Source organism: Dipodomys spectabilis, unplaced genomic scaffold, assembly GCF_019054845.1.
Source record: "Dipodomys spectabilis isolate Male_0828 unplaced genomic scaffold, ASM1905484v1 ptg000105l, whole genome shotgun sequence".
Lineage (NCBI taxonomy): Eukaryota > Metazoa > Chordata > Mammalia > Rodentia > Heteromyidae > Dipodomys > Dipodomys spectabilis.
Window position 1 is genome coordinate 2,096,039 of NW_024870782.1, and position 22,710 is coordinate 2,118,748.

The window sequence follows — 22,710 nt, forward strand, 5'->3', positions numbered from 1 at the left end:
TTTTTATACGTTCTTATTGTAAAAATACTGTACATAGGGGTAACACTTACATGAGCAAGGTAATGAGTACATTCCCTAACAAGCATTGTTACCTCCTCCTTTATTGTTCCCCTACATCCCTTCCCTCCCACCTCCACAAGTCCATTAACCTCCTCCCTTTCCCCACCTCAATTGTAAAGTTCACTTTACAACATAGTGTCTTGTGCATCTTATTGTTACAATGGGTATACCTGTATCCCTATTTAATCATTTTGTTTTTTTTTTCCTTCCCCTCACCAAATTAGAGGAGAGTATATACAAGATGTAGGCGCACCAACTTCAAATACAGTGAAAACAGGTGTTATAGCATGGGGGACGAACATACAAAGAAACAAAAAAAAAAAACACTGCACGTTACAAGGACATGAGAAACAATAGCAAGAAAAAAAAAACCACTTGTGTCCCTAACATGGGTTTCATTTCCCTTAACATAATCTTATCTGGTCATATACACATAACTTTTGGCCTTTTCTGCTTATCCTAGACATACATTAGTTATTGAAAATTAGAGAAACCATGGGACCTAAGTTTCTTTGGACTTGGCTTACTTCAATTAATAATTTTTTTCCAAGTCTTTCCATTTCCTAAAATATTGGGCGATGGAATGCTTCAGGAATTTGCCTGTCATCCTTGCCCAGTGGCCATGCTAATCTTCTCTGTATCATTCCAATGTTAGTGTATGTGATGCAGAATTGTGCACAGAACATTTTTATATATAAATTGTAATTGATTTTCTTTAACTAGACAATTCAACAAAAAGTAAGTTTGAAAGAATTTTCGTGAAATTTTAGAACCATGTACTTCTTACATAAGTACACATTTAAGAATAAAGTCAAGATTGACATGTCAAAAACAAAATAATTCCAGATATTTGTTGTTCAAGAGATGTGTAGGAGGAGGAATTCAATTATTCTATACAAGGGACCTGCCATAATGAACACTACAGCAAGTGTTAAGGTTTGTTAAAAGTTTTAATGTTTTCAATATATTTAATTTTGCTTATATATGCCAAAAACTGGGACTGTTTGGCAGGTCATAATACTTTTCTATAAAGTATTTAAGATTTATGGTAGCAGATAAGTACTACTAAGTATGTACATTTCAGATTTTATAGAAAGTTTAGTAATGAGAAGTTGCAAAGTCTTTGTGTAAAGGAGCAGAATAAAGAGTTGACTATGTTAACTACACAGTTTCTGTTAAAACTGTAGGCCTTCCTTACTTCATATGTTAATGAGGAACAAATGATGATATAAGCCATATACAAATTATGAGATGAACTATAAATAGTTATCTTAGTGGGTGTCTTTAAACACTACTCATAGCCTATAAAATTCTTGTGGAACATCATAATCTTAGCCAGTGTTAAATGTAAAGAAATATGACAATAATAAAATCTAATTTGTAGTACACTTCAAATACTGAAAACACTGGTAATTGTTTTGTTTTTTATTTTATTATTCATTAATATTTCATAATTGGTTTTCTTTATTTTTAGCATTGTTTGCCTTGTTGTAATATAATACAACTTTTTGTAAGTTGTCATTAGGAAGTACTTTGAGAAGGTTACTGGGATGGCCACACCATTTTTTATAGGTGTATGTGAATTTATAAAGAGGAAACTTAGAACAAAATATGTATTTAAAAAATGATCAAGTGGAGTCTGATTCAAGAGTGTTAATGTATGTCCTCACCTGAAATATTAGCCCTAGGCTCAAGGAGAGTTATTACAGAGTTGAGGGCACAAAAGTGAGAGACTGTGTTTTGTTTTGTTTTTTATTTTTATTTTGTTGGTCATGGGGTTTGAACTCTGGGGCCTGGTGCTGTCCCTCAGCTCAAGGTTAGTGATACCACTTGAGCCACAGCACCACTTCCATCTTTTTCTGCTTATGTGATGCTGAGAAATCAAACCCAAGGCCTCATGCATGCAAGGCAGGCACTCTACCATTGAGCCACTTCCCAGTACCTGAGAGACTGGGTTTTATAAAATCATCTAAACAACATTTGCTTTCTGCTTTGGGTTATATAATGAAATATATGAGTATCTTTTTTATGTTTTTGTGCATTGTCATACTTCTAAATTTATACTAATTTGACCACTTTATCCTTGTCAAAGTCATGAAATATCTCTGAGAGTTTGCTTCTGTGAAGATTGTTTTTGCATTTATAATTTCTTCTGAGTCATTTTTTTAAACAAAATCACTTTATATTTCATGTTGATGGGTATTTACACAGAGACAGGAATATAGAGGATTTAGTTTACCAAATGAACATTAAAATTAGTGCTCAAAAATAAAAATCAGCCTTAACACATATTTTCATATCTTTCCCTACAATGTATGAGGGAGGCATTTTAGCTCCAATTTTCTTGGGATTCCTAGGTTTACAATTCTTAAATCACAGAGACATGCTGTAATGGGAGTAAGATTTTTTGGTACACTTTGCCCTTCAGTCTGTGTTTCTTGTTCCTCCCTTTTCTCAACTCCATTATTAGAGATTTTTCTCAGAGATGACTCCATCTCCAACTTTTCACTCTTCCTAGCTGGACAAATGAATTTGCAGATCAAGACTCTTAGACAGAAAGAATTTAAGAGCCTGAATCTAAGACACTTCTCTCATACACCATCCCTACAAAGACACAAGTACCAAAACAGGATACATAGTTTCATTTTTTTCTACCAAGGCCAATGCATGAGGTTGCTTGCTTCTGAGGGTGCCTGTTTGTGGCTCTTACTTATGTTGCAGATTAACTTTATACCTAGTTCCATTATCAGCTACCAAGGATGGCATGTTTAGGCCATCCAGGAGGTTGGCTCAACAGGGCGGCTGGATGTGTGTCCTATGAGGGGTTCCTAAGATCCCTCATGAATGGCACAGAAGATCTGTGTTGGAAAAACCGGTGGCAATTAAGGTATTCTACAAACACCATCTCAGCAAGGCAAAGTTTACTCCTGCAGAAGGCATGCTGCCGCATGTCGAAGTTGAATAAGCACACTGGATAGGCAGCCCACCACTGGTTCCCATGAATTTGAGCTTTGGTATCATCTTTTATGATGGCTCAAACTTTTGACTCCTTTCAAACTAGTCAAAAGCTTTAATAATCAACCAAATCTGAACACCTGGCCATATGAAAAATAAACAACTTTTACCCAGTTGTTGTTCTACTACTATTGCCATGCCTCTAGCCCCTAGCACTTCTCTAAAATAGCATTGGTAAGGTTTTGACTACCTTTACAAGGGCAATGCTTATATCAGTCAAGCACTTCAAGATTTAACTTCTACAATTCTCCCATCTGATTTTGTTTCTTTTCTTCCAAACAATAATCATTGACTTTCCTATTCAGCAGTATCCAATAAGATATTTTGATTTAAAAAAGGGTTTGATTAAGGCAGTTTTACAGTCAGTCACAGAAAAAAAACCTGTTATAGAAGAGATAAAGCACACATTACTATGAAAACAATTACTAAAGAGGTAAATATTGACACCATGACTCATTGTTGAAATGCTTGTTCTATCATCAAACTTGTAAAAGAATCTGCCACCACACACAGACACACAACCTTTTTTATAAGTGACTGGGAGCTGGTCTTGGGTTTGATCTCATGCTGTGGCATTGTCCCAGAGCAGTTTTACTCAAGGCTACCACTTTAGCCACAACTCCAGTAGTATCTTTTTTTGCACCTTTATTGGAAATAAAAGTCTCATCTTTCCTGTCTGGGTTGGCTTCAAACACAAAATTCAGTCAACTGAGCATTTAGGATTATACTCAGGATCATTTCAGTTTTTAGGTAATTTGTTTCCAGTATTCAATCCTTGTAAGTTTTTCTGTATCATTGACCTCCAACCACCACACAGATTACCTTTGAAGTATATTTATTCTTTTATTTTTATATATTTATTTTAAAAATACTGTACAGAGGGTTAGTTACATGAGCAAAGTAAAGCATACATTTTCTATCAAGCATTGTTACCTCCTCCTTTATATGTCCCCTACCATCCCTAACCTCTTAGCTTCAAAACTACCCTATACACTCCCCCTGAACCCCACCTAAATTGTAAAGTTTGTTTTTCAACAGTGTCTTGTGCATCTCATTGTTACAATGGGTCAACCTGTATTCCCATTTAAGTATTCTGTTTTTTCCCTTTCCTCCCCAAACTAGAGAAGTGTATATACAAGATGGAGGGCACCAACATCAAAAACATTGGAAACAGGGGTTATGCTGTTTTTTTGGGGGACAGCATACAAAGAAACAAAAATCACATGGAACATTATAAATATGTTAGAAACAATAACAAGAAATGACAAAAAACACTTGTGCCCCTATGGTGGGGTTCATTTCACTTTTCACCATCTTATCTGTTCAAGTACTATATTTAGACCAAATTTTTCCCATTCAATCCTACCAGTGGCTCCTAGTTACTTTTACATGGTGGCATTTCCAGTAAACAAATCCAGCTGATAAATAAAAGCACCTATTGGAATAATTCGATTATGGAGATCATAGATTGTGGAGATCAACAGAATAAAACTAATTTAAGCTGCTGTTTCTGGTTTCTAGCTTGAAGCTCTTTAAGCTCCTAAGTAAATATGAAATTTGTAAATATGTAGTTTGTATTTGCAAATATGAAGTTTGAATGACCCACTAGCTAAGAAGTCTCTTCTTACTTAATTTAAGGTGTTTGAGAATGGTCAGGTATGGATTGGCCAATGGAACCAAAGCACAGATTCCACTCCAGTTGGCCAGTAACATCTCCAATAGTGGTCTCCTGGAATACCACCAGACATTTTCCCTGGCTATGATTTGTACTTACTGCTCATCTTCACTACATCCAGATAAGTTTCCCAGAAATGTTCAATTTTCCCCAGGTAGTTGACCTAGAAAGAATGGAGCTGATCAGTTTCAAGGGTTTTTGAAATAGACTCTTGCTTCTGAGAAGAGAAACAAGGTGTTCCAAGTTGTCTCGGATCACATTTTGCTGACCTATCATGAATTTCATGCACATGGGGTCTGGGCTCTATGACAGCACAAATAGAACCTCTTGTGTGGCCTCCCTGCAACACAGTAATAGCAGTACTCTGTATGTGGACAGAATCACCCTAGTATTTCTTCACTTATTCAGTCTCAATTTGAATCTGGGTAAACTCAAAATTGGAAGACATACACAAAGTGTCTGCTCCAAGATTGAATTTGCAATCATATAAGATTAAGTAGAGGGTCCATTGAGGCCCTGGAACTAAGCATGATCACTTTAAGGGCATTAAGAGTGTTTGGATTTCCCCAAGTAGGATGTTTTCACAAGTCAAACATTAGACATTTATCTGGACATTATGAAACTGAATCATATTTTGACCAATTTTTTCATTAACACCCTCATTACTAGATGGCAATGCCCCTGCCCACTAAAAGGGAAACTTGCATTCTTGTTAGATAGAAACGCCCAAAACTCCTTCCCTCTTGGTAGGAAACCCTTCCTCCCTCTTGGTAGAAAACGCTTTAGGTGTAGCTTGCCTTTGTTTTTTTTTTGTTTGTTTGTTTTGGTTTTTGGTCGGTCTTGGAACTGAACTCTTTGCATGGGTGTTGTCCCTCAGCTCTTCAGCTCAAGGCTAGTCCTCTACCACTTGAGCCACAACACCACTTCCAGTTTTCTGAGTGGTTTATTGGTGATAAGAGTATCACAGAATTTACCTGCCTTGCCTAGCTTTGAATGACCATCCTCAGATCTTAGCCTTCAGAGTAGCTAAGATTACATGTGTGAGCCACCGGTGCCCATATTATTTTTTCTTTTTTCTTTTCTTTGTTCTTGGATTTGTCGGTTGTGAGGCCTGAAATTTGGGCCGGGACACTGTCCCTCAGCTCTTCAGCTTAAGGATAGCTCTCTACCACTTGAGCCACAGTGCTTTTTCTGCTTACATGGTGCTGAGGTTTTGAACCCAGGGGTTCATGCATGCAAGACAAGCACTCTACTGCTAAACCACCTTCCCAGCTCTTCATCTGAGTTTTTAGTTAACTCACTTGCCAATGTTCAAACCTTCTAAGGTCTTTGTGCAGGGGCTGGGAAGGTGGTTCAGTGGTAGAGTGCTTGCCTTGCATGCCTGAGGCCCTGGGTTCGATTCCTCAGCACCAAATAAGCAAAAAAGAAAAAAGCTGAAGAACTGAGGGACAGTGCCCAGGCCCAGAGTTTAGTCTCCATGACCGGACTCCCCCTTCTCCCCCACCAAATAAGGTCTTTGTGCAGCTTTGGTCTCCAATCACCACAGAAGCTCTTCCCTTGTCAGATAATGTTTCTAGAGCTAATTTTCCCATGCCATTCTACTAGAGCATTTAGTTTATGGGTTACAATTTTTTTTTAGTATAATTAACAAACCTCTTTTTATTTTATTCTACTCTGTATTTTATTTTTGCCAGTCCTGGGGCTCCCTGAGCTTCTTTTGCTCAAGGCTTACACTCTACCAGTTGAACCACAGTGCTATTTCCAGCCTTTTCTGTTTATGTGATTCTGAGGAATAAAACCCAGGGCTTCATGCATGCTGGACAAACAAAGCCATATTCCCAACCCCCAAAATATTTTATTTATACTAATCATAAGAATAAAATTTATTCATAATGTGCTGTCTGGTTTCAGGCTTTGAACTTTTTGGAAACTTTGGAGGGGGGGGATCCTGAAAACCACCTAAGTAATTAGGAAATACGAATGACCCTCTAGGGAAGGGGTCTCTCCTAACTAGTATAAAATGTTTGAGAATGGACAGGTGGATGAAATGCTATGGTGAAAGGGATGGTCAATTGAACCAAAGTACAGGTTCTACTCTAGTTTTCCAGGAAGGTCTACAACACTGGTCCTCCACAATACCATTAGACATCTCCCCTGGCTATATTTACTGATTACTGCTCATCTCTTCAAGGTTTGGATTTCAGTACATCTTGATAAGTTTCCCAGATATGCCAATCATCCCTCCCGATACCTACAGAAGCAAGGGGTATAGTTGGCTTGGGAAAAGAGGGTTTTTGTCTTAGATCCATACTCTTGTGAACAGCAACAGTAGGGTCTTACAAGTTTCTCCAGGCCATGTTTGACTGACAGATCATGCACTCCATGCTCTTAGGGATCTGAGGTTCATCATAGTAGGAAGTGGACCACGTGTTTTTCTGGTTTCTGTGCCACAGAATCTTAATGGTGGTCAGAATATTTAACCCATTTCACTCAAGCATTATTTTCTTGGTCATAAGACTTGAGCTGAAGGGATCAGGGGCAGCACCCAGGCCCAGAGTTCAAGGCAAAAACCCTACTACTTGAGCCACAGCACCACTTCCAGTTGCTGGTAGTTAATTGGAGATAAGAGTGTCAAGGAATTTCCTGCCTGGGCTGGTTTTTAACTCTAATTCTCAGATCCTGAGTAGCTACGATTGCAGGTGCAAGCCACTGGCACCTGGCTTTTGACTTGAATTTTAAGTCTACCCAGAGAGTCTGCTTCTGAAACTAAGGTTCAATGCCATACATCCTTGGATCAGCTAGATGATCAATCCAGGCTTCAGAGTCAAAGTGGGCAGCTGAGCGAGTTTAGTGAGTAGGACTTTTTTGAGTTCCCCTTTCAGGATATAATATTTAAAACACACACATGCGAGCACATATTCATAACAAGTTTTTGTTTGGACAAGTGCACATTATGGAACTCCATAATGAAAATTATCCATTCTTTAATAGTGTTCTCAGACCTTTGTCAAAATTCTCCCAATGGATTATCAGAAGCACGTCCTTAGATCATTTTCCTTGGGTTCCTTAGGCCTAGAATTCTTATTCCCCATTTTAGCAGATCTCTTGTGATTTCAGTTTTTGGTGCACTTAAACCTCCCTATTGTAAGTTTCTTGTGCACCCTTCTCATATTTGATGCTCCCGTTACTGGAGATTTCCCAACAATGGATTCCTCCAGCTCCCCCATTTTTATTCTTGGGCCAGAGAATGAAAACACATATTGAGACTCAAGTTCTCTTTGTGCCTAAGACACACTCAGCCCATAAAAATCCCCAACCAACCAGGTAGTATGCTCTAATCCAATTTTTCCTCTCATGGCTTATGCATGAGATTACTTTTTATTGAGGTGTTTCCTTGGGCCCTTTCCTGAAATTGCTGATAAACTTTCCATCCTTTATCACAACAGATGGTGTTTAACCCAATCTTGAGCTATCTCAACAAGTCAGGATGTGTCTTCTCCTGAGGGTCTCCCTACATCCCCCTTGCATAACATGGATCCTGGATTAGTCCCCACATTGTTGGGAATACTCCCCTACTGTAATCCAATATCCCAAGAAAGACCACCAAGTTGAAAGGAACTTAGCATGGCAAAGTTTAGTTCTGTTAAAGGGCATGTTATTGACAGGAAGCAACCACTCTGAGTAGGAAGTCTGCCCAGGTTATACCCCTAATGAGTTACTACTTCTGGTATTGATCACAAGTTGTGTTCACAATCTTGCTCTATTGGCTCTTTTGAAGCTCAGCTGATTATTTTGAAAGGGGTTAATAGTTTCAGAGCAATTCACTAGACCAGGACAACCAGGCCATAAATTGTTAGAAAATTCTTACTCAGCTTGTGCTTTATGAGTTAAACTATTCCTCAAGTCCTTAGAACTATTTTAGTAACAAGAAATACTTTAGTTATATAGCTTTTTGGAAGATAATTATGCTTAGTCAATTCTTTCCCTCAATCAATCATTTTCAGAGAAAATGATTATTCTAACTCCTACACAGTCTATTCCCAGAAAGAATTTATTATAAGCAGCTTCCTTTTTGGAATGGAAACTTATGAGCTTCCAGGTGAAAACACCTTATTTGCATATTGTCTTGATTCCCTTAGGCAAATTCGCCTCAGCAAGTGATTATGAAACCAACAGCTATGTGTGGCTGCTTCATTATAAAGAACCTGTCTTGTTCTTGTGCTCCTACTGCTAATAGAAAGAGGAAAGTCTGCTTTCTGGAAGCACATATCTATGGACTTAAGCACGCTTACTGAACGCTGAGCACAGAGCACAGATTGAGCTGCAGCATTTCAGAGCCATAGATGAATCAGTCAGATACCAGCTGCTGGGCTGACCACAGGGCACAATTCTGATGCCACATTTCTGAGGCAAAGCAGTTCTAAGCTGCCAAGACACTATGGTAAGAAGAATCCTGAGGGGGAATTCTTGGTGGGAAGGAGAATGTGAAAGTTTGGATTTAGGTTTTAGAAAATGCAAGCCACTTTCTGAATTGCTTGAGGCAGTGAGCAGATCATCATATTTTCTAGCCCTCTAGATGCAGAGTATGAGAACACTTCCCACATCTCACACTCTATCCCTCCTGCCTAGCAGTCTTCAATTCCTTCTTACAGGAGTTAAGCAATTTTTAAAAAAGCAAAATTCAGCGAACTTGATCTAGCTTGTGAAGAAAACATAGCCTCTGGCTTTAGAATAGATCAATTTCTATCTCAGAATAAGAGGAAGAAAATAAACCACATTATAGAGAATTAACACTTTGCTGCATTAACTTTTCATTTATTAGATTCATACAAGAAAAAAGAAGAAATCTGAGAATTTCTGGAGCCTTTGCTAGCCTAATATCTGGTTCTTGTTGTTTTTTATTTGTTTGTTTGTTTTGTTTTTTTCCTAATACTTTAGAGATTCTAGTTAGAAGAATTGAGAAATTCAAACATTAGCCTGGTTCAGATTAATCTGAAAACACAGCACCTAAGTTATCAAATTCTAAATCTAGTCTCAAAGCTGAAGGTCAAGGCTTCCCTCCCCGCAACATCTTCAGAATAGCAGTATTGTCTGTATATCAGGTTTGTTTTCTTTAAAGAATTAGAGAGCAGAACAGTTTTTAAAGCAGTTTTTCTTCAAAGCGAAAAGAGAGCAGTGCAACAGTCTCTTCCTCAAAACAAAAACAGAGCAGTGAAACAGACTCCCTAGCGAAAAGAGACATAGTGTCTCATAATTGGTTTCCTAGTCTCAGAGCATGAGTATGGAATTTTTCCTTATTGGATGCCCCTTCTCAGAGCACAAGCACAGAAAACACTTTTGATTGGATGGGAAGTAGAGAGACACTCCCCAGACCATAGTCAGAAAAAGCCATGTGTTAGCACCTAAAGCTTCATGGGAAAAGGGTGTGTATTTTTTGCTGCATCATTCATCCCCACCATGTTGGAACCAGTTCCAACCATTACTTTTTATCCATAACTACCCAGATGAAGTGGTTTAACTCCCTTTGAGTGGCACATAACCACTTGTTACTCACTGGGCACTGTACATTGTGATGTCCCATCAACACTATGTTGACAGAGAAATTGGATGTCTAAATTGCTGTTTTGAAGAAGCAAAGCCCTCTGACTTAAACTTGCACACTTAACTTAAAATTTTTGTCTTTTTTCAACTATATTAACATTACCTACTTAAATAAGTGGATTTTTCATTTTGATATATCCACATAGGCATACAATGTACCATGATTATGCTTAACCCCTTCATAATTCTCTCCCAGGTTTTATTAATCATTTTAAGCATACAACATAGTAGTAATAAGTACATTTACAATATTGTACAATCTCAATGTCCACATTCTTTACATCCTCCAAGATTCAAATTCTTTATTTATTAAAACAATTTTCCACTCTCCTCTGCTTCAAGTTATACATCAAGTAAGTTTTGCTTCCTGTCTCTATCAATTAGACTGTTCTATGTAGCTACTCTTATAAGTTGAATCATGTAATATTTGATCTTTTTTTGACTGGCTTATTTCACTTAGCAGTATTCCAAAGGATATGTCACAACATAATTCTTTTTTTTTGGGGGGGTCCGGTCGTGGGGCCTGAACTCTGGGCCTGGGCACTGTCCCTCAGCTTTTCAGCTCAAGGCTAGCACTCTACCACTTGAGCCACAGCGCCACTTCTGGCTTTTTTCTTTTTGCTTATGTGGTGCTGAGGAATCGAACCCAGAACCTCATGCATGCAAGGCAAGCGCTCTACCACTGAGCCACCTTCCCAGCCCCATAATTCTTTTTGAAGTTGAAATAATATACCACTGTATGTATAAACCACATTTGCTTTAGCTATTCATTTGTTGATGGCCACTGGATTGCCTCCATATTTGAGTATTATACAAAATGAATATGAGTGTGCAAGATCTCTTCCAGACCTTGCTTTTAGTTGTTTAGAGTATATTCCCAGAAATGGAGTCACTGGATCACAAGAAAACTCTCTTTACTTTCTTTTTTTTTTTTAATTTTTTTGTCATGGGGCTTGAACTCAGGGACAAGTCACTGTCCCTGAACTTTTCCTCAAGACTAGAGTTCTACCACTTTAAACCACAGATCCACTTCCAGTTTTCTGCCCAGGCTGGCTATGAACTGTGATCCTTGCATTTCAGCCTCCTGTCCTGAGTGCTTAGGATTACAGGTATGAATAATCCTGTTTTTAATTGTTTGAAAAGATGCCATTCTATTTCCCATAGAACGGTTCCAATTTTACCACACTTTTGTCAATATTGTTACTTTATTTTTTTGTATTATCCTACCTAATTCATATGAAGTGGTAATTTTTTTCATTATTTTGACTTACACTTTCGTGGTGATTAGTGATGTTCAACACCTTCTTCATTGGCGTGTTAACACTTTGTCTTCTCTGGAGAAACATCTGATTTATTTGCACATTGTAAAATCAGGTTGTGTGTCATTGCAATGATGTTTTTTATATATTCTTGATATGAACCACTTATCAAATATATACTTGCAATAACTTTATCCCATGCTTTTTTGGGCACTATTGATTGCAATCTTTGGTGCATCCTGATTTATGTTTTCCTACAATGAATGACCCTTCATTGATGTCAGTTTCTAGTATATCTTCTGTTCCTGTAACTACGAACCATCATATTGATTTGTACTCCTGCTATGGTAACAGTGAAGTAAAGCTATATAATTATGCTCTGGTCACCTATCTCCTGCCACTTTTGGAACTCTCTCCCTTAGCTTTTCGTAAAGGTCGTGGGGCATATCCACAACTTATTTGGTCCTTAAAAACCTGTAGAAAGTTACAAACCTTAAATTTAGTTAGTTTTCAGGGAAATACATGACTTCCAATTTCTTTTTTTTTCCTTTTTGTACATTTTTGATTGTAAGAATACTGTACAAAGAGGTTACAGTTACATGACAAGGTAATGAGTACATTTCCTATCAAGCAATTTTGCCTCCTCTGGGCAAATAAGATGACAATTGAGAGCTTCGTAATATAGAAGCACACCAAAACTCTAGGTATATATTTTTCTTCATACGAGTATTTAGAATTGTGTGAATCTATAGATTTAACCTACTTGCAAGTTAATAATGAACTTGTCCCACTTTAATGGATGCTAGACGATTTATGATGCTCTTGGGTCAGAGACAAAAAGGACTTAATTTTTACAGTAGTAGTGAAAGCCAGTGAGATATGTGTGTATGTGTATATTTATATATTTCAAGTGTATCTCCCATCCCTCAGTGCCACTGAGTGAAATAAAGATAGCCATGTGAAGCCTATACAAACAATGGTTTCTGAGTTTGAGCAACTGCGATCTTTATAATGAGCAATAGGCATGCCTGAACTTTACTCTGGAGGATGACAATAGCTTAGAAAAATATTGCAAATATACTATGGAATATAGAGCAGCTAGTATTCACTTGAAGATATGCAAACACTTGTGACTGCCATGGAATTTTTCTTTTACTTTTGTTTCTTGAATGTTCCTATCTACAAAGACCAACACATATTTCTCCTAATAAACGCATACATCCCCTTGAAAATGAGGCATGACAATTTGTTGAGAATACTTATTATTTTTCTAACCCTAAGCCCTCAATCCTATTTAGAGTACAATTCAACAAAAGAAATAGATGGAATTCAAATTTAACACATCTAGAAGCTTTTTTCTTAGAGCCATTTCTTAATGTAGGTGTGGAAGAAATTAAGGAAAAAAATACCTTCACAAATATATATTATGAAGATATTCTATGTATCTTAACAGTAGTAAAGGATTACATTTCTGTTTTTTAGTGTGTGAATATTTACAGAGTATGTACAAAGTGCAAACATTTATGCCAGGGCCTATCATAGAATAGAATGTAGCAATTTTTCTCTATATTGTTTGTATATTTATAGAATTTACCTGTCTGACTTCTCTCCCATTTTGATAAACAGAGCACCTGTTTGATTGAAATACAATCATTATTTTTCTACCTTCAGGATTCCACACACTTTGTTGTCTAATAAATATAGAAAAGATTCATGCATAACCCTCATCTTCAAGGAGCAATTCTCAGTATCCCAAGTAGCTTGTGTTTATCTCCCACCCCTTTCCTCCCAGCTGTCAATCTAGCTGAGTGATGGCTGAATTCTATAAGACAAGAAAGTTCAGATAATTTACAGGCATTCAGTTAGTATCTAATGGAAACTTCTTCACTTGGATTATATTTTATCATCATCTTTGTGAGAACTTCAGCTTCCTTATTTGGAAACTGAGCTGTTCAGTTAACAGTGAGTAGATGAATCTTATTATTTAAAATTTCATTTAACTGAAATTGGAAGAATTAATTTTTCAGACATTCTACATTTGAGATTCATTAGCCACATATAGCCAGTGGCTAGTCTGTTAGACAATGCATATATAGAATATTTCCATTAACACAGATGTTTCTGTTAGAACTGTTTTAGAGCATGTTTTAGCTTGTTAAGGCATGGTCCATGTTCACAAACTATATATGCTCCATAGGTGGTACTCAGACAGAAGATCCAACAAGAAAGGCTAGACACCCATGAAGTTAAGATATAGGTATAAATTGTTCTACATAGGCACACTTATTTGTGAGGAGGAAGGGGATCAAATAGTCAACATCCACAGAATCAACACTCTCAACTCCAGGAAAGAATAAGTGAAAATTAACAGTTCTTTCCAGCTTTGCTTCTGTGATTGAAATTGACTGTGGTATTCTCAATGGTGATTTTGTTGGAAAATATAAATGTGTAAATATCACATTAGCTCAGTGAAGAATTAGGGTTTGTGCTTTGTAAATGTAATTTGGTATTTATATGTGACATTTCAATTTCTCCTGGTATCAATACACTACAAATATCTTTATATGGTTACCGAGTTGTTTCTTTCATTAATTTTGTTGTTCTTACAGCAGGCATTTTAGAAATTAGTGGAAAAGTTAAGACTTTCTTGTGTTTTGCAATTGCATCATTTCTCAGTAATAAAAAATGAGAATCCAAGAACTATATGAAGAAATTGTATCTCCAATCACCCGTTCACGTTCATTAATTACTGGAGCAAAGGGAACTGGCTTCCCAGAATCTCACCTTCAGAATTCAAGAATGAGGTGGGAATAAGACAAGGAAAGAGAGACATAATAATTTGCACTGAAGTTACTGTGCTGTCACAAGGAACAATCGTTTTGAATCCCACAGTTAGCTTTTATTGTGGTTTTTATTAGTATGACAAAGATGACTGACTTTCCCAGATTTACAGTTTGAAGTGTGTGGGACACATTCCTTTATCTATGGAATCTTCCTTAAAATTGTATATTATTCACTTTGGATCTCAGTGCCTTTTCTACAAATGGAGACGTTGGTTCATCATTTGTCTTTAAATGATTAAATTATGTGGATTTGGGAGGTTGTGTGATTTGCTGTAGAAGGAAGGTGTTATGGGTAGGACCCTTTGGTCCATGTTGACATTTCTTTGTAGAATTCTTATTAGGGTCCTTACTCATGGACTCATGGGTAAGTAATTCTCCCCATATTCCAGTATACTCCAGTAGAGTGGAGCAATGCATTAGAAATTTAAAACATGCCTATAACTCTTTTAAAATATACTTTTAAATATAACGATGTAAATAAAAGCTTTTGTTTTGTTTTTATTTTTTATTTTAATATTATTGTCAAGATGATGTACAGAGGGATTACAGTTACATAATTAAGGTAGTGATAACATTTCTTATCTAACTTGTGACCCTATCCTTCATTTTTCTTCCTCTTTCCTTCACTCTCTCAATCCCTCCCACGTTGTACAGATCATTTCCAACGTATTGTTACATTTGATTTCCTTTAATTAAATGTTTGTGATGTTCCCGTCCTGGAACTCCACAATGTAAACTCTGAAACACCACGGTTAGACCTCTCTGCCATGCATATATGCATATGCATATTTTCCTACAATTTGTTGTCATATATTTGTTTGATTATTCATTTGTTTATTGCCCAAACTGGAGCTTGAATCCAGGACCTACGCATTGTTCTCTGTTTTTTACTTTCCTCAGCGCTAGCCACAGGCCCATTTCTGTCATTTTGGTGGTTAAATGGATTTTCCTCTGGGGGCTGGTTTTGAACCATGATACTCAAATCTCACCCTTGTGAGCAGGTTAGATTACAGGTGTGAGCCTACTTTATAAGTTGACTTTTCATCTCATTATATCATTCATATATTTCCTATCCTTAGAAATTTCATACTGTTCTAAGAACATCACTTATAATGATTACATGGAAGTCCAGGGCTTATAAATTCCAGAATTAATTAAACTGTCCCTATCACTGAAAATCTTTGTTGTCTCCAAAATATTAAATGCATCATTAAAGTTCTTTTGGATTTTTCATTCTAGTATTTATTTTTTATAAATAGATAGGTATCTGCTAGCTGTTAGAAAGAACCAAATACGAAATTTCTTGTTACATAATGAGCCATCTTAACTTGGCTCATCTAAAACAGTACGTTACTCCTCCCCATAAAGTTATTCTTTTCCCAGCATGCAGTTCTAGTTTTGTAACTTTTACACACCTTACCCACTATAATGCTTTTGTCGAAAATCCTTCTTGCTATCATCCAGTTTTGTAAAAACATTTTCCATAGTATTTCATTAATAGGAAGGCATATTAACTAATACCAACTCAATGTCATCATTTCCACAGGTATTCGCATTTTAGCCTGGATCAGAACTTGATTCTAACAATATTTTATTTTAATGGAAGAATCAGAGTATCAATCAGAAGGCTGAGGGTTCCCTTATGAACAAATTTTATCATTCATTGCTTATTTTTGTTTTGGAATTTGAAGGTTAAAGATTACCAGCTCTCATATCCTCTGTTGTCACTGTATTTGATTCCAGTTCTCTACATCATGTATATTAATTTTTCTAATTTGGGGAGGGGAAGGAAACAACAAAATGCTGAAACAAGGATACAGGTTGACCAATTGTAACAATAAGAAGTACAATACACTATGTTGAAAACGAACTTCACAACTTCATGGTAGGGGGAAGGAGGAGTTGGGGAAGTAAGGAGGGAAGGGAATATAGGGGGAAAACAAAGGAGGGGGTAACAATGCTCGACAGGAAATGTACTCATCACCGTACTGTAACTGTAACCCTGTAACTTTCTATACAGTTTCTTTACAATAAAAAAATACTTTAAAAAAGATTACCAGCTCATACTTCCACGGTTAACTTGCTATGCACCTTAAATGCTTCATATGGCTCAAAATGGGAAACCAAAAAGAAAGCAACTTTCAATATATATATTTTTATTTTTGTAACAAAGAGATGCCAAATCCAGTGCCAAGTGCACAAGAACCCAGAGTAGAGTCATTAACATCTAGAATTCTGAGATGTTTTCTTTGGTTGGAAATCTCTTAATTATATTATGCACAATATGCAGAAATGTCCTGAAAAATATTCATGGAAAAAAACAGTTCTACAAGATCAGGAAAATTTGCACCAAGTCAAAAAGAGGAAAATAAGTCAAGAAAAATTCTATTCCTGTTTATATAAAAACTAGGATTGGACATGGGTCTACCAGTAGACTGAAGAAGAGAAACAATTATTTAAGTGAGTTGTTATTATAAATGTAATAATTTAATGATATACATGGTAAAATAGAACCTGATGATGAGCCATAAACTCTGCCTGGGGAGTTCAAGAAAATCCTTATTGCTACGTATCGTGATACATAGGAAGGGAGAAAACAAATATTCTGTAAAATGAAGATAATCATATGAAGTTCAGTACTCTCCAAATATTATGATCAAGAAACGTAAAGTAGGGCTGGGAAGGTTGCTCAGTGGTAAAGTGCTTGCCTTGCATGCCTGAGGCCCTGGGTTCGATTCCTCAGCACCACATAAGCAATAAGAAAAAAGCTGAAAGTGGCGCTGTGGCTCAAGTGGTAGAGTGCTAGCCTTGAGCTGAAGAGCTGAGGGATAGCGCCCAGGCCTAGAGTTCAGGCCCCACTACCGGACCAAAAAAAAAAAAAAAAAAAAGAAACGTAAAGTATTAGGAACAAGGTAGCAGTGAATTAGAGAGTGAAGTTGGAGGGATTGAAATGACCATATTGCTTGGTATTATGGCACTTCCTTAATATGCACAGGGCCCTGGGTTCAATCCCCAGCGCTAAAAAGGAAGGAAGGAAAGAAACCATGAAAGAATTGCAAGGTGGGTCTGGCACCATCATAGAAGTTTTAGTCTCTAGCCCTGGATTTCATACTGTTAATTACACATTATTACTGCATGGGAGATTTTAAAAGTACAGTTGCCCAAGTCTCAGCAGTTTTTATATGTGTGGGTACAGATGTATCAACTACAGCTGATAAGTCTTGGGGGCACCAGTAAAGCAACCAGGATAGACATATCATGGTAGCACATATGAATCTAGACCTTGAATAAAGGTCTGTGAGCCTTTATTATAAATGCACATGGTATGTTAGCCTAAGTATGGATATAGATTACTCTGAGTTTAAATGTACCAACATACCAGCTTTGCAACCTTTGGTAAATTACCTACCTCTTTTTAAGCCTCTGTTTCCTATTTTGGACATGGGAGCCAATGAGATTACAGTGCAAGAGTGTTCATAAAGTGTTTTCTGGCTATGTATTTTTAAATTTATTATAACTACCATTAGTATACTTGATTACATAGTGTGAATGTGCACCAGGTGCTGAGGAGCAAGACCAAAGACTATGAAGTGTCCTGTCTTAGGTCTCTCAGGTACTTGATGTCATTCCTTACACTCCAAAATTTATGAAGTCAGAGTTGGACAATGGGCAGTTTTAAAACTTCTCTCTATGGAGCCTTAGCATTTTTCAGTATCAAAAGGTCTCTGGAAAGATGGAAAAATAAAATAGAGAAACCAAGGCTGGAAGGTAGCTCAGTGGTAGAGTGCTTGCCATGTATGCATGAGGCCCTTGGTTCGATTCCTTGGTTCCATTCCTCAGCAGAAAAAGCCAGAAGTGGAGCTGAAGCTCAAGTGGTAGAGTACTAGTCTACAGTTGTAAAGCTGAGGGACAGTGCACAGGCGCAGAGTTCAGGCCCCACAATCAACAAAAAACAAAACAAAACAAAACAAAATCACAGTCCATTTCAGATGGCTTACTGTTAGCCCTTTAGATCTATGATGATAAGTTACCCGTTACTGGATTGGTTTTAAACAACAAATTTATTTCTACATTCTGGAGCGTGGAGATACAAGATTGCCATGCCAGCATAGTCAGGATTTTTTTTTCTGTGTAATGCACTGTATTAACTATCAGAAGTAAAATCTATTTGGTTTTATTTAAATCCCATTCATGAAGGCTTGCCTCCATGACTTAATTACCGTCCACATATAAACAAAGGCCCACTTCTGCCTCAAACTGTGATTGTCCTACTTTTGCCTCTCTTATCAACATGTGGCACCAGTTTGTTTTAGATATTGAGGTACCAGTATTCTAATTTTACCATACCAACAGCAAACCTTCTATAACTTCCAGTGTCTAGTTCTTAAGTAGTTAGAATTATAAGCATGTACCACTATATCAAGATGAGTTTTTCTAAAAAGGAATCTTCAGTAGCTCTGCTAACAACGAGATATTCAATAACTTCTCTTTAATCTCCAATTCTAGGCCTCTGGAACTTCTTTCTCATTTATCTCCTCACTGAAGCTGGAAAGTTTGTGATAACTTCAGTTTGTTAATGCTTTCAAAATATTCCTTTTTAGACTACATTCTTCATGCTTCATGTCCCATAGCATAGTGATTTTCCTTACTAAAAATATTTGTCTCAGCCAGGAAAGGTGACTGATTCCTACAATCCTAGGTACTCAGGGGGCTGATATGTAAAACTTTAGTTGGAATCCAGCCAAGTATTTTCTATCTAAAAGGAAACTGGGTGCCTCTTAATAACATAAATATCATAATTCCATATTTGTTATAATAACATCTTACAAATTTAAAGTTATTAATTTGATAACCTTAATAGAAATAAAGAATTAAACATGGATTCTCTAAGGAAATAAAAGTAATTCATTACAACCCTAACTTGTTTTTGGAGAGAGCTGAAATCTCCTTCAGAAAACATTAACCAGGTGCCATTGTTACATGCTCCTTTCTGTCATTATCAAAGATGCTTCAAAGGAAACAGACCTAAACAGATATGAGTCCTGGAACATATTATAAATGCCAGCACTGAATGATCACTCCATGGTAAGAAAGACAATCTTCACAAATTTTCACGCACCTGAACAATCCATCCTATTGCTTTGCTCTGAGCCTGGATGAGTTTTCCCATTTGTCCGTCTGTGGAACTGCTTCTGGGGCACATGTGTGTCTTTTCCTTTATTCAGCCGATATGGAGTCTTATTTCCTCTTGCAAACATTCTGAGAAGATATTGCCAGGCCACAAAAAGTATAGATAAAATTTTCATCCCATCTTCTCCCCTTACAGTTCTCCTGTCCTGAAAAACTGTTTACTGAACAAAATGGAACAATGATTGCACAGTCATGTAAACCAGAGTGAGCAGTATCACCCTAGTCATAACACCACAGAGGAACAAGTAGAGGAATCATTATCTGCATTTCACCAGTATCAATTGACCTACTGCTCCATTTGTTTAAGTGGGACAACTAATAGATGTTTTGCTAGCTGCCAGTGGCTCACACCAGCAATCCTAGCTACTCAGGAGACTGAAATCTGAAGATTGTGGTTCAAAGCGAGTCCAGGATAGAAAGTCTGAAAGATTCTTACCTCCAATTGACTACCAAAAAGCTGGAAGTGTTACTGTGGCTCAAGTGGTAGCAAAGCAGCTCAGGGGAAGCACAAAGGCCCCAGAACTAGCACACACACAAACACAGATGCTTCTACTTTTCCTGGCCATGTTCTTTTTTATAATGCTTCTTTTGGTGAAGATTTTGTAAGTCAAATAATCTTGATGCCAATTAATAGCTATGCTGTCTTGGGCTTGTCGTCCACATCTTCATCTTCCTTGCCTGTACAATGAAGAAACTTCTTTACAAAACTGGTGCAGTAGGCTAATCCAGTCATAATGTAAGTGTGTGAATGTGTAACCAGGTAAATTGAGGGGATGGGTTGGGAGAGAGAGAGGAATGATTAAATTGGTGACATCAATCAAGATGTACTCACAAAATGACATATTAAATTTAAACTCCTCAAAATAAAAAATAAAAACACCTTTTTACACGACTTATGTATAATTTCTTAAGTAGAAAAAGTGTGACCAATCCATCAGTGCAATCCACACCGCTTAGGTATAGATTGCAAGTAGCTGTTTTTTTGTTTTTTTTTTTTTTTTTTTTTTTTAAGAATACAGAACAGAGAAGAGTGGAACATATCATTTCCTGACGATCAACTCTACCCCAAAGTTACCATCAATATTGATGTTGACATACACCCTTGATTTCATGCACTGAGAGCATATTTCCCCTCCATCCCTCAATCCTGGGTTTGAACTCAGGGCCAAGATTCTCTCCCAGAGCTTCTCTCACCCACACTCCCTCAAAGCTAGTGCTCCAACATTTGAGCCACAGCTCCAATTCTGGCTCTTTCTGGTTAATTGGAGATGAGTCTCATGGGTTGTCCTGCCCAGGCTGACTTCGAATCATAATGCTCAGATCTCAGGCAGAGAATATAGGTGTGAGCCACCAGTGCTCAGCTTGAGAACATACTTTTGCACTGTAATTCTCCTTCCTGAAACCTCACAGCCACAATCTTAGGAGAAAAGATTCAGAGAGCCCCCAATTGAAGAACATTCTACAGAATGCCCTGTCCCATACTCCTGAAAAAGGAGAAATGCCATCCCTTTCCCTTTGGTGAAAACAATAGATGTTAGATCATTATGACAATAATAATAGATATTATAATGCTCACAATATGTATTCCCATCCCCATTGATACCAGGCTTTGTTGTATAACTTACTTTGACCAAGGACATGTGAAAAATGATGACATGTGTCTTTTCTGAGCTTTAGTTCTGTGGTTTACATTCTTTTCTTCCACTGGGAACCTCCAGCAGTCAGTGAATTCCAGAATGTACACCATGCTGAGTGGCAGTGGACCTGGAAAAGGATTGGTAGCATGAGAGAAACTAATCAAAGTTGTAAACTATTGTGGTTGGTTTCCCACAGTGAAATTGAGCTCACACTCAGGTCCCAGTTCTAGGTAATCTAGGCCTCTTTCTCTCCACTCCCTCACACCCCTTCTCATTTTCTGAATATTTTCTCTTCTACCAGATTCTCCTCAGGTGACACCAGATCCTGAGTCTCCTTATCCAAGAAACTGTTTTTAGGGTTAAACATTGCAGCTTCCTATATTACATTATTTTTAGGTGTTTCATCACTTTTGTCTTTCTGGGGTTTTCAGCCAGAAGCACCCAAGTGTGATAGATCCCGAGATAAAATCGTTCTGCTGGGATTGGGAAGGTGGCTCAGTGGTAAAGTGATTGTTTTGCATGCATGAGGCCCTAGATTCAATTCCTCAACACCACATAAGCAGAAAAAACCAGACGTGGCGCTACAGCTCAAGTGGTAAAGTGTTAGCCTTGAGCTGAAGAGCTGAGGGACAGTGGACATGCTCAGAAGTCAGGCCCCACAACCGACCCAAAAAAAGTCCCTCTGACACATCTCCCTTGCTTGCTTTCACTCCCCTCAAGTTGGTATATTAAGAGGCCAGAATAAGATGAAGCTCCAGAAACCTTTGGACGGAAAAAGAAACCAACGCATGGGAAGTGAGGGGCGTTTTAGAAGAGATTGGGAGCTGAACACAGGCAGGAAGGCTCATGGCTTCAGCCTCAGCTGTCTTTTGAATCATTGCCCAGTTAACAGCTGTGAGTCTTTGCTCCAAAATCAATGTGGCGAATTCTGCATTTCTTATTGACTCATACACATACACAGACCTAGTTAAGCATCCAGAATGACTTAAAATATAGATTTCCTAAATCAGAAAAATCTGTACCAGAGAAAATGGGCAGAAAGGACTTCATTTAATCAGGTTCAATTCATTTTTACATGCTTACAATTTAACTGAAAGAACATCAAATTCACCCAGCCTTCACAAAATCAAAATATCCAAGCAACTACATTAAACAGGAAGTAAATATTCACAGCACAAATCAGAATTTCTGATGGAGTGGTACTCTCAGAAAATAAGGAATTCGGGTTCAGGACACATGGAAGACATTTCACTTCAGCATCAAGATTAAATTCATTATCACAGGCTGCAAAAGTTGCTTACTCGGGTTGGGAAGGAGGCTCAGTGGTAGAGAGCTTGCCATGCCTGAGGCCCTGGGTTCGATTTCTCAACACCACATAAGCAAAAAAGAAAAAAGCCGGAAGTGGCACTGTGGCTCAAGTGGTAGAGCAC

At 37.5% G+C, this 22,710-nt stretch overlaps 1 pseudogene; it reads right to left on the reverse strand.

The window, feature by feature from the left end:
• Nucleotides 1-626: 626 nt before the first annotated feature.
• On the reverse strand, nucleotides 627-739 carry LOC122114073 (annotated as a pseudogene).
• Between the last annotated feature and the right edge of the window lie 21,971 nt (nucleotides 740-22,710).